This window comes from Equus quagga, unplaced genomic scaffold (assembly GCF_021613505.1).
Source record: "Equus quagga isolate Etosha38 unplaced genomic scaffold, UCLA_HA_Equagga_1.0 HiC_scaffold_782_RagTag, whole genome shotgun sequence".
Lineage (NCBI taxonomy): Eukaryota > Metazoa > Chordata > Mammalia > Perissodactyla > Equidae > Equus > Equus quagga.
Genome location: NW_025794632.1, coordinates 1,087 through 16,531, shown reverse-complemented (window position 1 = coordinate 16,531; position 15,445 = coordinate 1,087). Strand labels below are relative to the sequence as shown.

General features: G+C 41.3%; 1 pseudogene; it reads left to right on the top strand.

Annotated features, from left to right (window-relative positions):
- Positions 1–10,110: 10,110 nt before the first annotated feature.
- Positions 10,111–13,175, top strand: LOC124232570 (MMS19 nucleotide excision repair protein homolog; annotated as a pseudogene).
- Positions 13,176–15,445: the final 2,270 nt, after the last annotated feature.

Genomic DNA, 15,445 nt, shown 5'->3' with positions numbered 1-15,445 from the left:
TTACAGCAGCATCACCACAAACGTGTGAGTAATGCCTTGCTCTGTGACGTTATGATGATTATGGGGCATTAGGCAATAGGAATTTTTCTGGTCCATTATAATCTCACGGGACCACCATTTTTTATGTGGACCACCATGTTATATATATATTTGGTCACTGATCAAAACGTCATTTTGTAGTGCATGACTGTATATGTGTGCATACGAATGAGGAATGTGCATTTGAATTACCTGGGGATCTTGTTAGAAGTAGATTCTGATTCAGTGGGTGTGGGGTGGGCCCTGAGATTCTGCATCTCTAACACTCCCTGGTGATGTTCACCCTGCTGCTCTGTGGACCTCACTTTGAGTAGCAAAGGCTTAAGCCATAGTTGATTGGTACTTTGTAACTTGGAGCCCAGGCGTCCTGGTGGATAAAGTGGCCCCACCTCTCTGCATTCCTCCCCCTTAGACTAGATAAGTTCTGCCAAGTCCTCAGTAAGTGTTTGCTTCTCTCATTTCCCCATGGTCCTAACTTCTAATATATTACATTGTTTAATGCAGGGATATTTCTTGGCAGTGCAGCTTTCCTTTTATCCATGCAAAATGGTCCTCTTTGTCTGGTCTCATGCTTCTTTGCCCTGAACTCTACTCCGAATGGTGTTTATCAAATAATCTTTTTCTTTTTTAAAGATTGGCCTTGAGTTAATTAATATCTATTGCCAATCTTCTTTTTTCCTTCCTCTTCTCCTAGAGGCCCCTCAGTACATAGCTGTATATTCTAGTTGTAGGTCCTTCTAGTTCTGCTATGTGGAACACCACCTCAGCGTGGCTTCATGGGAGGTGTTAGGTCTGTGCCCAGAATATGAACTGGTGAAACCCTGGGCCACCGAAGCAGAGCACACAAACTTAACCGCTCTGCCATGGGGCCAGCCCCATATGAAACTATCTTGATTTCCTTTTGTTTGAATTTGCCCAATATGCCTAAATAAAATAGATGCTCAATAAAAATAAATGGAACGAATAAAGCCATCATCTGTTCTTTTATTTTTGACCTTTATCATTTTATTTTAAGAAGTGTCTTTTTTGTCTTACCCACTATACAGTTTCTTGATGAGAATCTCAAGTTTCTTCTCCAGATTGCTGATTTGATGTCAGAAGTGTCAATTCTACTCTTTACTGCTTCCATTTTGAGGGAATTATTTTAAAAATTGCAAAAATTATTTTAAAAATTTCCCATTCACTCAGATACCACTTGGACCCCAGCCTTTGCCTTAGGCTAATGGTCAAAGCACCCTTTTCACGGAGCCTATACCATTCTTACACTTCATTGATGAAGACCAATGAAACAATTGCTGTTTAAAATTATAATATGTTTCAGGGCAGGCCTGGTGGTGCAGCAGTTAAGTTCCGCATGTTCCACTTCAGCGGCCTGGGGTTCTCAGGTTCCGATCCCGGGTGCGGACATGGCACAGAATGGCAAGCCATGCTGTGGTAGGTGTCTCACATATATAGTAGAGGAAGATGGGCACGGATGTTAGTTCAGGGCCAGTCTCCCTCATCAAAAAGAGAAGGATTTGACAGCAGATGTTAGCTCAGGGATAATCTTCCTCAAAAAAAAATTAAAATTATAATATGTTTCTTATGTTGTTATTTTCTTTTATATTTTGGGGTGTTATTCCCTTTCTGTATGCTGCAGCATCCTTTTATATGCCCCATTTTCATTTTTTCCTTTTTACTTTTTCAAAAGGGTGTCTGTACAGATACTACGTTGGTCAAAAGGTAGGATGAGTGGGACAGTCTTCAATGTCCATACTTTGTTCTTGGAGCTCGTTTTGTAGCTAAAACTAAAGATGTAATTGATGTTCAGAGCTCCTAGCTCATTTTACATTGACTAGCAATGCTACTGCCGAGCAGCGTGCAGTTCTTACTTGAACAACATAACACATGGGACTAGACCTCCTCATGAACTCTTCCCACACTTTATCCACATTTGCAACACTTTTCCTTAGGTCACTAATCATCTCAGGATACCATGTGCCTTCCCAGGCACCTTTCATAGAATAGATTGTATTCACAGAAAAGCCTGGATGGAGAAATGGAGGCAGTGATGTAGCATCTGTCTAGGGAGAGTAGAGAGATTCGAACAGGCAATGACAACACTTTATAGTTCAGGAATGGCCAAATGTCCCAGTGGTCAGTACGGCCCTTCACCCTTCACACAGAGAAGAGAGAGAAAACAAAATATCTCTCTATTTCCTCGAAGTTCCAATCTGATTCAAAGGCTGAAGTATGTGGTATGCCAAAAAAAAATATGCTTCTCAATACAAATGGAAAATCCTTTCTGACTCTGGCCTTTTGAATTTCTACTGTGGATGTCATTTTATTTATGTTTTTTTGTAGCATTGTTGGTTTTGTTGTGTGGAGGCACTGCAGGCAGGGCTACTCTCCTATCGTGTTAACCCGGTAATTGAACCCGAAGGTACAATAACCTAGAGAACTAAGAAACTTGTGGCCGGAGCCCCATATTAGTGAAGTACACTAGAAAATGCATGGAGTTCCCATTCCAGATATTTCCTCACCTCTGCGCGACTTGAATAAATTGCATAATCTTGGAGGATGTTGCTTTTATCATGTCAAAAATAACTTAGACTAAGTGATCCCATCCAATTGTAGAATGTTTGTAACAAAATCTCAAAGTGCAGTGGGAATGCTTTTCTTTTGCTACAGAGTTTTAGAGTCAGAAAGGCGTTATGGAGCAGAGGGTCTCACATTTTCAAGAGGCAGACAACTTAGAATTCATAATATTCTTAATGGAATGTCATGTAACGTAGACATTAAATTCAGAATAACTAATTATGCAATTCTGAGATTATAAAATAAACATGGGGAAGCAGGTGTCAGACTTTTATGGTAGAAAGAGAAAACATTCTGTTCTGTTGATTAATTCTACCTCCTAACATTCTTTTCACGCTCTATGCAATCAACTTACACACATGTTCTTTTCAATTATCTATTGCTTTTAGAAGAGTTTTACAACCTGGCCTCATGGTTGATTTTACTGAACCTCTTTTTTTTCAGACTCTTGGGAATATCATTCTAGATGAGGTGGCAAAACACACCCTGCTATTAAACTTCATTAGTTAACTAATTAGTCTGATCATGTGATCGTGACTAGGAAGAAACCAGTCAACCCTGATTCAAGGGCTCAGGCACATTGCTTCATCCTGCGCCTCCCTCCTGTCTGTTTTTTAACTGAGATTCTCAGTGAAAAATCTTCCCATGAAGTAACTCCATTTCTGAGTGGCTCCACTGGTAAATTCCACAAAACACTTCAGGAGGAAATAATAACAATTTTACTCAAGTAACTTTAGAAAATAGAAGAAGGGACACTTCCCAACTCATTTTATCGAGTCAGCATCACCTTGATATCTAAGCCTAACAAATATTGTACAAGAAAACTACAGAGTTTGTGAATGTAGGCACAAAAATCCTTAACAAAACGTTAGTAGATCAAAGTCAACAATCTATAAAATTGATAATACATTCTGGTCAAGTGAGACATACCCCAAGGATGCAAAGTTGGTTTAACACTCAAATATTAATGTAATTCATCGCAGAGTAAGTGTAATTCCTAAAGGAGAAAAGTCATGTGAGCATCTCAATAGGTGGAAACCTTGGACAAAATCCAACATCCATGCATGGTTAAAGATCTCTTTGCTAACTACAAAAACCTAAAGCTAGCAGCATCCTTGATGTTAAGACCGTATGGCCATGTTTGGGACCAAGGCAAGGAATTCCACTCTCACCAATTCAACAATGTACTGGAAGTCCAAACTAGTACATTAAGACCAGAAAAACAAATGGAAGGCCTAGTTATTAGAAAGGAAGGATTTAAATCGCCTTTATTGCCAGATGGCATGATTGTATACATAGGACATCCTATGGAATATATCAAAAAGCTTCTAGGATTAAGAAGTAAATTTAGCAAGATTAATGAATACTAGGTCAATATACAGGAATCAACTGTATTTTAATATAGTAATAATGAAAAATTGGAAAAAGATTATTATTTACAATATCACTAAATATATGAAGTATTTAGGGATGAAATTAACAAAACATGAGCAAGAATCATACACTGAAATCTATTAAACATTTATGTCAGATATTATAGATGATGGTAAGTGAACAGATATACCATGGTTATGCATTGGATGACTCAGTATTTTCATGATATATGTTGCCCCAAATTGATTTATTGATTTAACACAATTCCAAACTCCCAGCCGACTTTTTTGGTAGAATAGGACAAGCTGCTTCTAAAACTTATGTGAAGATTCAAAGGACCCAGAATCACTAAACCAATTTTGAAAATAAGGGCTCAGATGGATGACCCAGGAATGATTGTAATGCTACAGTAATCAAAACAGTGCAGTACTGGCACAAAGACAGATTAATAGCAATAGAACATGGTAGGGATTCCAGAAGCCAGAAATAAGACACCCACAAATATGAGTGTGTGAGTGTGTGTGTTTTTAAACAAAGGTGCCAAGGTAATGTGATGGCGGAAAGGAGAGCTTTTCAACAAATGGTGCTGGAATCAGTGCTGTCATATGAAAACAAATGAATCTCAACACCTACCTGCCACCATACATTGAGTTAGGCAAAGATTTCTTAGACAAGACATAAAAAGTACTAATCATAAGAGAGCAAATTGATAAATAAGACTATCAAAATTATAAATTTAAGCTCTTCTGATAACATCATTACGCAAATGAAAATGCAAGCCACACAATGGGAGAAAATATTCTCACACGTATTCCTAACACAGCACTTGTATCCAGAATGTATAAAGAACTCTTGAAACTCAATAGTAAGAACACAGAACAATAAAAATAGGTCAAAGATTTAAACAGTTCACAAAAGAAATATACAAATGACCGATAAGCTCATTAAAAAAGTGCTCAACATAAGCCTTGAAGTAATTGAAAATTTAAACCACATGGAAAGAACATTACACCCACTAGAATGGCTAAAATTTAAAAGACTTTCAATACCAAGTGTTGGTGAGGTTGTGGAACAACTGGAATTCACATACACTGCCTGTGGGGGTGGAAAATGGTACAATACTTTGGAAAACAGTGTGGCTGTTTTTTATAAAGTTTAACAGCCACCTACCATATGATCCAGCAATTCCACTTCTAGACATTTATCCAAAAGAAATGAAAACACGCATCCACAAAAACACTTGTCCGCAGGTGTTTACAGTGGCTGTTTTCATACTAGCCAACTTTGCAACAACTGAAATGCCCGTCCCCTGGTGAATGGCTAAACAAATTATGGTAGATCCATACAACAGACTGCCATCTAACAATAAAAGGGAACAAAATACTGATACACACAACATTTTTCATCTCGAAAACATCATGCTGAAGGGGGAGGCTAAACACACAATAGTCTGTACTGGCTTGATTTTATTACGTGAAATGATAGAACAGGCAAAGCAATGTTCACTAAGACAAGCGGATCAGCGGTTGCCTGGGGCTGGGTGTGCAGGTGGATTGACCACAAAGGGGCACGAGGAACTTTGAGGGGATGGAAATGTTCCAGATCTGGTTCGTGGTGGTAGACTTGGAGATACATTCATTGGTCAAGACATTGATATGTGCACTTCAAATGGGTGCATTTTATGTGTGTAAGGTTGACAGCAATAAAGTTAATTTTAAAATAGATAAAAGCTGCTTGAAAAGCCCCAGAGCTCCTCAGACTTGGAAATGGTCTACAGCTTGAGTGTTGCATGCCTTGGGATTTCCCTGTAGGAGAGGAAAGCACTGTGTGTCACAGAAATAGCTCCTGACGCCTGCAAATCTTTTCTGCTATTTACTGTTCTTGGAGCTTTGAGGGGGTGGTGGGGAGGAATGCTTTTGAATTCTCTTTATAGATAAAGGAATATACCGCACTCCAGCTTTTCCTTTACCTTCTACTTGCCCAAGGCCTGAATTTAGACTCAGGAGAAATACTGATTCCTGAAGTTATTTTTTCAGCATCTTTCGCTCCCCTCCTTGCAACTCAGGTCCCAGACAAGGCATCCTAGGACGATTTTTACTTTTGACATTAGAGTAAGCGAACATCAATTCCCTTAGGAGACTACAGTGATCTACTGCAAGGCAACTACATACCAGCAAGGTTACTGCAACTCCTCAATTTCTGAGTGACAGGTGGACAAGAAACATAACACATAAGAATGAGATTCATCTTGCCTTTTTTCTGATTTGCATTCTTGAAAAGAAAATTTCTCAACATTTATTGACATGGTAGGCACTTTAAGTAGCTTGCCTGGACAAGCTTTCAGACAGCTGTGCAAATCAGGACTTTTTTTTATTTCCACCTAGCTTGCAGTTTTGGAAAATAACCAAGGTCTGGTTTGGTTGATGTTCATGCTAGCAACACAGAGAATGTCTTCTGGGTGATAAATCCAAGAAAAAAGAAACCAAGGCCACATAAATGGCCATCAATCTCTTCAAACACTGATTTGATTAAAGCTGTAGTATCACTATTGTACTTTTCACTCACTCTCATCACAATAATTTTAACTGTTCTTATGCGATGGCCCATTTTCAGGTTATTGCCAGCTGCATACAGATCAAACTTGATGGACTTCAGTACAATCACCATTTTCAAACCTTTCAGTGAACACTTCATTGAGGTTTTGTAGTGATCGTTTCCTAATGAAATCGAGTATTTAAATACTATGTAGTTATTGAATATAGACTTTGATTCATTCTAATTCAGCTTCTGAGAGTAATTTTCTTATGAGTCTATCAAATTTGTTAAGTTACATTAGCCTTTGCTCTTCCTAACCCTAGACTAGCTTGTATGATTCATAAAGTAGTAAAGGTTAGTTAAGTGGTATTCTGTATTACTCTTTCAATTGTTACAATATTGCTGAAATAGGTCACCACCACCAGAACTGTTGGTTAAACTACTAACATGAAGTTCTATTTCTTGAAACTTTCAGGTTGTCTCTATTCCCAGGAAGCCTTCTGCAGCTAACTAAATCTAGGTTTCATCCAGGGTGTCCAAGTGGCCCAGTTCTAGTTCACACGCAGGTGTAAGGAGTCTCATTGCATACTTAATCATCTGAACTAGAACACTTTTGAAAGCGAAGCATGAGCTGTTAATAATTACTCTGGGACAGCACTCATTGCCTCTGGCAAGCTGAGATACGTTATTATCCGAAGTGTAGCACAGATTTTAAGTGGACCATGAACATACCAATCATCATGTGAATATCACTCATAATCTCTCAGGGAGCTAATAGGCATGGTGAGCAAAACATCAGGGCTCCTATTTCCATGAAGATAAGATGCGTCAATTCACAAGGTGATCGATCAGTGGGGGAGACTGGCAAAAGCAGAAGTCCTTGGTCCTAGCAATCAAGTTTTTCATTGCTGGGATCCTGTAGGGCACTCTGACCTGGTGCACTATTGCACGGCATTGCTACAGGCTTTGATTCCAACCCATCTCCCTTCCCACCACCGGAACTAAAGATGAAGTGCCAGTGCTGGCCTTGTAGGTACCCTCAATCCTAGGAGGATTGTGCCGGGCTCTGCAAATACTGACTATGCCACCGGTGCCTTCATTTTAAGAAGGAATTTGAAGTTGGAGGGAGCAAAAATACAGAGATGAAAAAAAGGAGAAAGGGCAGAAGGAGACACTCAATATGTGAGTATCGGAGCTCCAGAATGAAAAAACAGATAAAGCAGATAACGCTGAGAGCCTGGTTGAGATCCAGGAAATAAAACTCAGAGAAGTGCTGGGGCCCTATTATGACCGGGTCCCCTTGGAATTTAACTTTCAGAGTTGGCTACACTGAGCCTCCAGCAATTCATCAATTGCAGTTCAGGTTTTCCTACACAGCACTGGTTCCTACGATGGTTGCTGCTCCAGTAAGTTGTGATTCTCTGTATTCACCTCTTGGTCTCTCCCATTATGGGGGCAGCAGTTTGCCCTGAGACTTCATTTCTCTTACGGATTGCGCAATTAATAAAAGAGACCTCAACTAAGTTGGAGTCAGGAATGCCTGTAGGAGCGCTCTCATGGCCTGTCGTACACTGTCAATTGCTCCAAACAGGATGAGTTGTGCACTTTCCTCTGTTTCTCTGCATTTGCTTATAGTTCAAGGAGACCACCTAACTAAAATGGCAATTCTTTGTTCCTGAATAAACTCATTTTGTGGGTAAAACAAGTGGTCAATTTACGTTTTAAGTTGACACGTTTGGTGTCAGAAGTGGAATCCGAAGGAGGAGACCCCCAGGAGAGTGACCCCCAGAATCAAGCAAAGTACCCGTACCAAGCCCCTTGCAGTCTGCTTCCATGAGTTGCTGCCTACTTTCAGTTCCTTGACTCTCTTCTTGGATTCCGACATGTACTTGCTTTGCATTTTGAGCTTTCTGATGTCATTTGGGATTTGGAAAGGCTTTAGCCTTTCTGGTTCAAGCTTTTGTCCTTGGGCTCGAGGTTTCATCCCTGGGGAGTACTTGGTTCTTTTCTGAAGTGTAGTAGCAAGGCTCCTTTTGGGGATTGGGCTAGATGGAATCCAGGTGCTTTCCTGTGTTTTTGGATTCCTTCTAGAGTCATGGCTAGGACTCCAGCAACTGTCTTGGGTTTTCAGAAGAATTTGAGAAATGGGATCCAAGTCATCTAAATGCCCTGAGGGTAGCCCTCCTGGCCGGGTTTATGTTTAAGAATGATGGGCCCCCTACTTGTGGATTTTTAACGAAGTGGGTGAAACAGATCAAGATTAGTTTGCAATTACAATGGCCATCACGGGGAACTTTTGATCTGCCCAAATTCATTTTTTCTTAAAACCAAATTCAAAGGCTCTACAGTTAAACAAAATAAATGGTATGTTTATTTTAATTGGCATCTGGAGGCTTCCAAATGTGCAAAAAACTCTAAAATTTCCTCGCTATAAGACACCATATCTAAATTAGCCCAATTAACTAAGAAACTGAAGGAGAACAACAGTGCTTTGGAAGTCTTGTGTTCCTTGAGTCCCCCTCGCCCAACTTTCTGTCTCAGATGCCACCTTGTTTGTCTTTCTCAATGTATTTGCTTCAGGCTCCACTCCTTATGCCATCTTCCTCCTTCTCTTTTGCAGCTCCACTCCTATTCATTTGTTAGGCTGAGAGTTCCTAGAAAAATTATAACCTGCTGTTTCTTTCTCCAAAAATGAGGAAAAGATTCTAGAATTTGACAGCGTGCAAATAAAAATCTTCAGTAAAAACAGAAGAAACCCCACGTAACTCTTTAGCCATCTGAGCATGTAATCTTAATTTAGTCCATCTTCTAGAAGCGTAACTTGAATCTCACTATTCTTTTGAGTTTTGTAGCTGAAATATGGTTAAAATTTTTAACATAAAAGCTATAAGATCTCTGTTTATGTCTGTATACGTGGCTATGGATACATTTTATATATATATATATCTGATATATATATTTTATATTTTTTTAACTCCAGACAATATTACCAAAATTAATTTGTAAGAGAGCTCTACTTAATCAGCTTTGGATTAAGTGCTTATAAACTAAGTATTCTCTAATCTCAGAAATGTAATAGAAACTAACCCAAATGCTTTTCAAGTTTATGTGATCTAGTATTAATCTTTAGTAAATAGAAGTTAGCTTAAGGTTGTTTATTTAGTTAAAGCAGGCATGTCATTAGAGTTATCAACACTGAGTGTAATGCAGACATACAACTTTCATTCTACCCGGATTTATTAAGCTCATGTTATCTCTGTTATAAAGCTCATCAGCAAAATAATAATAATAACATAAGATGATGGCTAATTGCTTTAATGTCACATGGAGGTTTTGTGAGTAATCTAAACATAATTGTTGGCAATAAATGACTTCAATAGATAAAAATGGGATAAGCATTTTTGGGTGCAATAATTACATTTTCTGGTATTTGTGCTTGAAAAGTAGCTTCCAAAATCTTTTTGGTAACTTGAAACTTTAGAGATTTTTCTAACTTAAATTAAATGATGGAATTTTATTGAATATCTGGATGATTTTATAAACAAGATAAGATACTTAAACATTAATTATTGCATGGTTTGCATCATGGCCGCCACCACTGCTCTGGAGGTGGTGGCACCTACGGCACCCTGTGGGCCCTTGTGCACGACTTTGTCATGGGTGAGCAGGAGGGCCCCTTGGCCAAGTGGCTGCAGACATGAAATCTGGGAGCTATACAGTGTTAAAAGTGGTGGAAGCCCTTGGCTCCTCTCTAGAGAATCCAGAACCACGACCTCAGGCACAATGAATCCAGCTTTTGCCACAGATGCTATCCCAGCGTCACTCCTTGCTCCTAGAGATGGAAGTTGTTCACCTGATCTTATTCTTTGAGAACTGGCTGAAGGACCACCATCTTGTGATCCCATCTGTCCTGCAGGGTTTGAGAGCACTAAGCCTGTGTGTGTCCCAACACCCAGGACTGGCTGTCTCTGTGCTTAAAGCCATCTTCCAGGTGGCCCACATACAGTCCCTGCCACAAGTGGACTGACACACTGTATATACTATCATCAGCAACTTCACACGTACCTGGGAAGAAGAGCCAAAGGGCCTAGGAGCTGACTTCACCTTTGGCTTCAGGTGATGGTTGGGGAAGAGGATCCCTATAATCTTCTGGTGGCCTTCCACATCGTCCATGACCTCATCTCCAGGGACTAGAGTCTGGGACCCTTTGTGGAAGAGTTGTTTGAAGTGACATCTTGTTATTTCCCTTTTGATTTTACCCCTCCACCTAATGACCCCATGGTATGCAGAGAGAAGATCTCATCCTGAGTTTTTGAGCTGTGCTGGCTTCTACATCACAATTTGCTAAGTTCCTGCTGCCCCTGCTGATTGAGAAAGTGGATCCCAAGATTCTGAGTGCCAAGCTGGATTCTCTACAGACGCTGAATGCTTGCCATTCTTTGTAAGGACAGAAGGAACTGAAGGACTTCCTCCCCATCCTTTGGGTTTCTATCACAGGGAGATGTTCCAGAAAGCAAGTGAGTGGGTGGAGACTGAGGGCCAACCAGCCCTCCACTCCCTGACTGCATGTGTGGCTCACTCTGTGCCAAGGGCTGATGCTGAGGACCTCCTGGACTCTTTTGTTAGCAACATTCTACAGGACTGCAGGCACCATCTGTGTGAACTGGACCTGAAACAGGTATGGCCTAGTTCCAAACTGCTGCAGGCCGCTGCATGGGCCTCTGCCCAGACCTGTGACCACATCACCAGCAACATGCTGCCTTTACTGCTAGAACAGTTCCACAGGCACAGGCAGAGCAACCCGTGGCAGACAATCCTGGAAATGATCCTGGGTTTCTTGAAGCTGCAACAGAAATGGAGCTATGAAGACAAGGATGAAAGGCCTCTGAGTGGCTTCAAAGACCAGCTGTGCTCACTGGCATTCATGGCCTTGACAGACCCCGACAGCCAGCTTCAGCTTGTTAGCATCAGTACACTCACAGTCTTGGGTGCCCAGCCAGGTCTCCTGCATCCCAGAGACTTAGAGCTGGTGGTGGGTCACCTATATAGACTGAGCTTCCTGGAGGAGGATTCCCAAAGTTGCAGGGTGGCAGCACTGGAAGCATCAGGTATCCTGGCCACTCTCTACCCTGTGGCCTTCAGCAGCCACCCAGTGCCCAAGCTTGCTGAGGAGCTGTGCTTGGGGGAGTCAGATGTGGCCAAAGGGGATGGTCCCACCAAATGCTGCATCTGTGCTGTCTCCAGCCCTTGTCAGCTGTATCAACACATCCCAGCCTTGTCAAGGAGACTGCCTATGCTGCTTTAGCATCTCTGCCAGATGAACCAAGGGAATATGGCTGCGGGACCGAGTGAAATTATTGCTATCTGTCAAAGCCTCCAGCAGGTGGTGGAAAAATACCAGCTAGACCCCATGCGTTGTTGGTATTTCCATCAGACAGCTCTACCCTGCCTGCTTGCCTTGGCTGTGCAGCCTTCTCTGCCAGAGAAGGGGCACTCAGTTCTGAGAAAAGTGCTGTTGGTGGATGAGGTCTTGGCCACCGTGGTGTTTGTCCTTGGCACTGCCACCACCCACTCGAGCCCTGACTTAGCTGCCCAGAGTGTTGCCCGCATTGTGCCCCTCTTCTTGGATGGCAACGTCTCCCTTCTGCCTGAAAACAGCATCCCTTCCCTTGCAGATTCCATCCATCCCAAGATGGTTCTTCAGGGCAGAGGCGGCTGGTTGTACTGCTCATGGCCTTCGTCTGCTCCCTGCCTCGAAATGTGGAAATGCCTCAGCTGAACCAACTCATGCAGGAGCTTTTAGAGCTGAGCTGCTGCCACAGCTACCCTGTCTCCACCAGCCCTGCCAAGTTCTTTGCAGGACTCCTCAACAGGCACCCCGCAGGGCAACAGCTGGAGGAATTCCTACAGCTGGCTGTGGACAGAGTGGAGGCTGGGCTGGGCTCTGGGCCTTGGAGTCAGGCCTTCACACTGCTTCTCTTGGTAACAAAGGCCCTATCGCTCAGATATCCTCCTCTCAGCTCCTGCCTTACAGGCTGGCTCATGGCTCCTGAGTGATCCGTGATCCGTGATCCATGATGGCTTCCCTCTGATCGTGGCTGACTGCACTGAGTGTTCACTCATGCTGGCCAAGCTGAAGTGAGGATCACGTTGCACCAGCGGTTCTTCACAGATAATGTGCCTGCTTTGGTCCAGGGCTTCCATGCTGCTCCTCAAGATGTGAAGGCAAATTACCTGAAGGGTCTGTCTCCCGTACTTAGGATGCTTAAGCCTGTACTCTTGCCAGAGCTGCCCACGCTGCTTTCCTTGCTGCTGGAGGCCCTGTCCTGCCCCCAGTCTATGGTACAGCTCTCCACCCTCAGCTGCCTTTAGCCTCTTCTACTGGAAGCACCCCAAGTCATGAGTCTTCACGTTGACACCCTCGTCATCAAATTCCTGAACCTCAGCTCTAGCACTTCCATGGCTGTTCAGAGTGCTGCACTGCAGTGTATGCATGCTCTCACTCACCTGCCCAGCCCTGTGCTGCTGACCTACAAACCACAGGTGATCGGGGCCTTCCCAAACCCTCAGATGACAAGAAGAGACTGGAACACCAGGAAGCAGTGTCAGCCAGGACAGAGTGGCTTCTGCCGGGGAGCCCTGGAAGCTGAGCCCTCGGTCCTGGCCTAGACTGTTCTGACAGACAATCTCACCTAGGTAACTGTTGAGCCATCTTACCCAAGGCAGGGAGACCACTGGCCTTTGACTGCCTTTCCCACAGACATGGCACAAATGCTGGGCCTCTGTTGCATGGCTGTACAAGAAACACAGGAATCCTGATTTCTAATGAATATGTGAAGTAACTAAGTGTGAGACCACTTGCGTTTGAAGAAAGATCTTGGTCTTGGGGCTCTTCGATTTATATGTCAGGAAAAGGGAGAGATGCTGCTGAACGATGAATGCCGATGAGTGCGGCCCTGAGGACCAGGGATGATGGATGTGTGTACCTCCTGGAGACTAAAGATTTCTTTTGGTAAAAAGTTAATTGATTAATTAATTTAATTTTTAAAAACTACTGAACATAGTTATCTGCTTTTGGCTTCCTTTACAAAGAAACTAAAGATATTTGGACCTGTTGGTAAACATTTTGTGCTACATTGGAAAATTGATTATAAGGGAAATATATTTCTAGGAATTATACAATGTATGCATAAATTTGCCAATAGCAGACCATTCATAATTGTTTAAAGCTATAAAAATAAGGGAAACATCTCCATATGGAAGGAAAATAGGATGTGTGTTTCAGGAAAAGAAGGTATGAGGAATGGAAATGCATTCCGTTGAGGGCAAAGAAACCAATATTGTCCTAAAGAGAGACTGGATATTTTGGAACGGGAAGGGAAAAGAATAGGGCAAAATCTGAATGTAAATATGAAATTGAGGAAGGTTTATGGAAAGGTATTTTGGAAAGGAATTTTATGTGTGGGCAGGACTAGCCAAGATTGGAATGAGTGAGTTTTAAATATCAAGAGTAAGCTGATGCAAAAATTAAAATTTGGCTTTCTTTTCGTTAAAAGAACAAGGTTTTCTTGGACTACTGGTCCGCTTTTGATAACACACTGTGAAAGATTCTTTACCTTATATGTCATATGCCTAGAAAACAAAGATTTGTGTTTTATCTAAAAGATTTTCAGTTTTGTTTTGATCAGGTCTTTCATCAGGAAAACTGTTTCCTTAATATTAAAGGAGTTACATTTTAATTACAACTATGTAACCTTTTGTATTTGCCTTTGAAATCTTGCATTGTTACTTTGGTCAAATAGATATGATGTTATCACTTGTAATTCTAGTTACTACCTAAAAATGTATGTCATAAACATGCTCAAATTTCCTTGTCAGTTGATTTATAATGAACCCTCATCGGATCCTTAACAATTGTCTTTTTTTGAAGTCTTTTGTCAGTTACAGACAGTTATTGTTGTATTCTGATGCTTTTAAAAGTATGTTTCATCTTCAAAGAGTTTCAGGGAGAAGACATTGACAAGTACTCTGGAATAAAGATTTGTGATAATTTTAAGATTATAGCACCGAACTGGGTCAGAATTTTTAAAACTTGAATGGAAAACTGATTACTTTAATGTTTTGCTTTCCAGATGTAAAAGACCCCTTTTTCTCCTCTCTTTTAAGCTATCTATAGCTTACAGCAGTTTGGTAAATTGTAACTCCAAAACAATGTCTAAAGAATTTATCTTTTTCTCCCTACCATATCTCTCCAGATCTCAGAATCTCTTAAGTATTCTTTTCATGACAATATATGTATTTCTACAAATTCAGTGAGAACCTGTTCCCCTTCTTACACGACACCATGGAAATAATGGCTATGTCACCAAGGCTTTCACAGATTGTCATAGTCAAGAAAGATGTACATAGACTCAGCAATGACCAGACAGCTTTAAGAAACTGCTTGAAAAAACAGGCCTAGTACTTTGCCTACAAGGTTCTAACAAAGCAACCTTAAAAAGAATTTCTATGGTCAATCTCTGTTCTTGCTGCATTTATATAAATATCCAGGCCAAGTTTAATACAAACAAATTAGTTTTACTATCATTATCTTTAAGAAAAAATGGGAGTAATTCTGGAGAGAGAAATTATGTTTGTCCCTTCATAGATATTAAGTTCTAGTCCTATTAATTGTCTTTAAGGTTTTGTGATACACTTGTAAGCTGGACTGGATCCTAAATTCTTCTGATTTCCTTAAATGTCTGGCTACAACTTTCCAAACTACCGTTTCCAGTTTTCACTGCCTTTCAAAGCTCTTGAGGAGGGACTATACTGGGTGGAAACCAGACTTTGGGGACTCATGCCTTGGGTACACACCTCACAGATAAAGAAGGCTCCACCTGACATCTGGTCCTGTACCAACACCGGAGACATTCATACA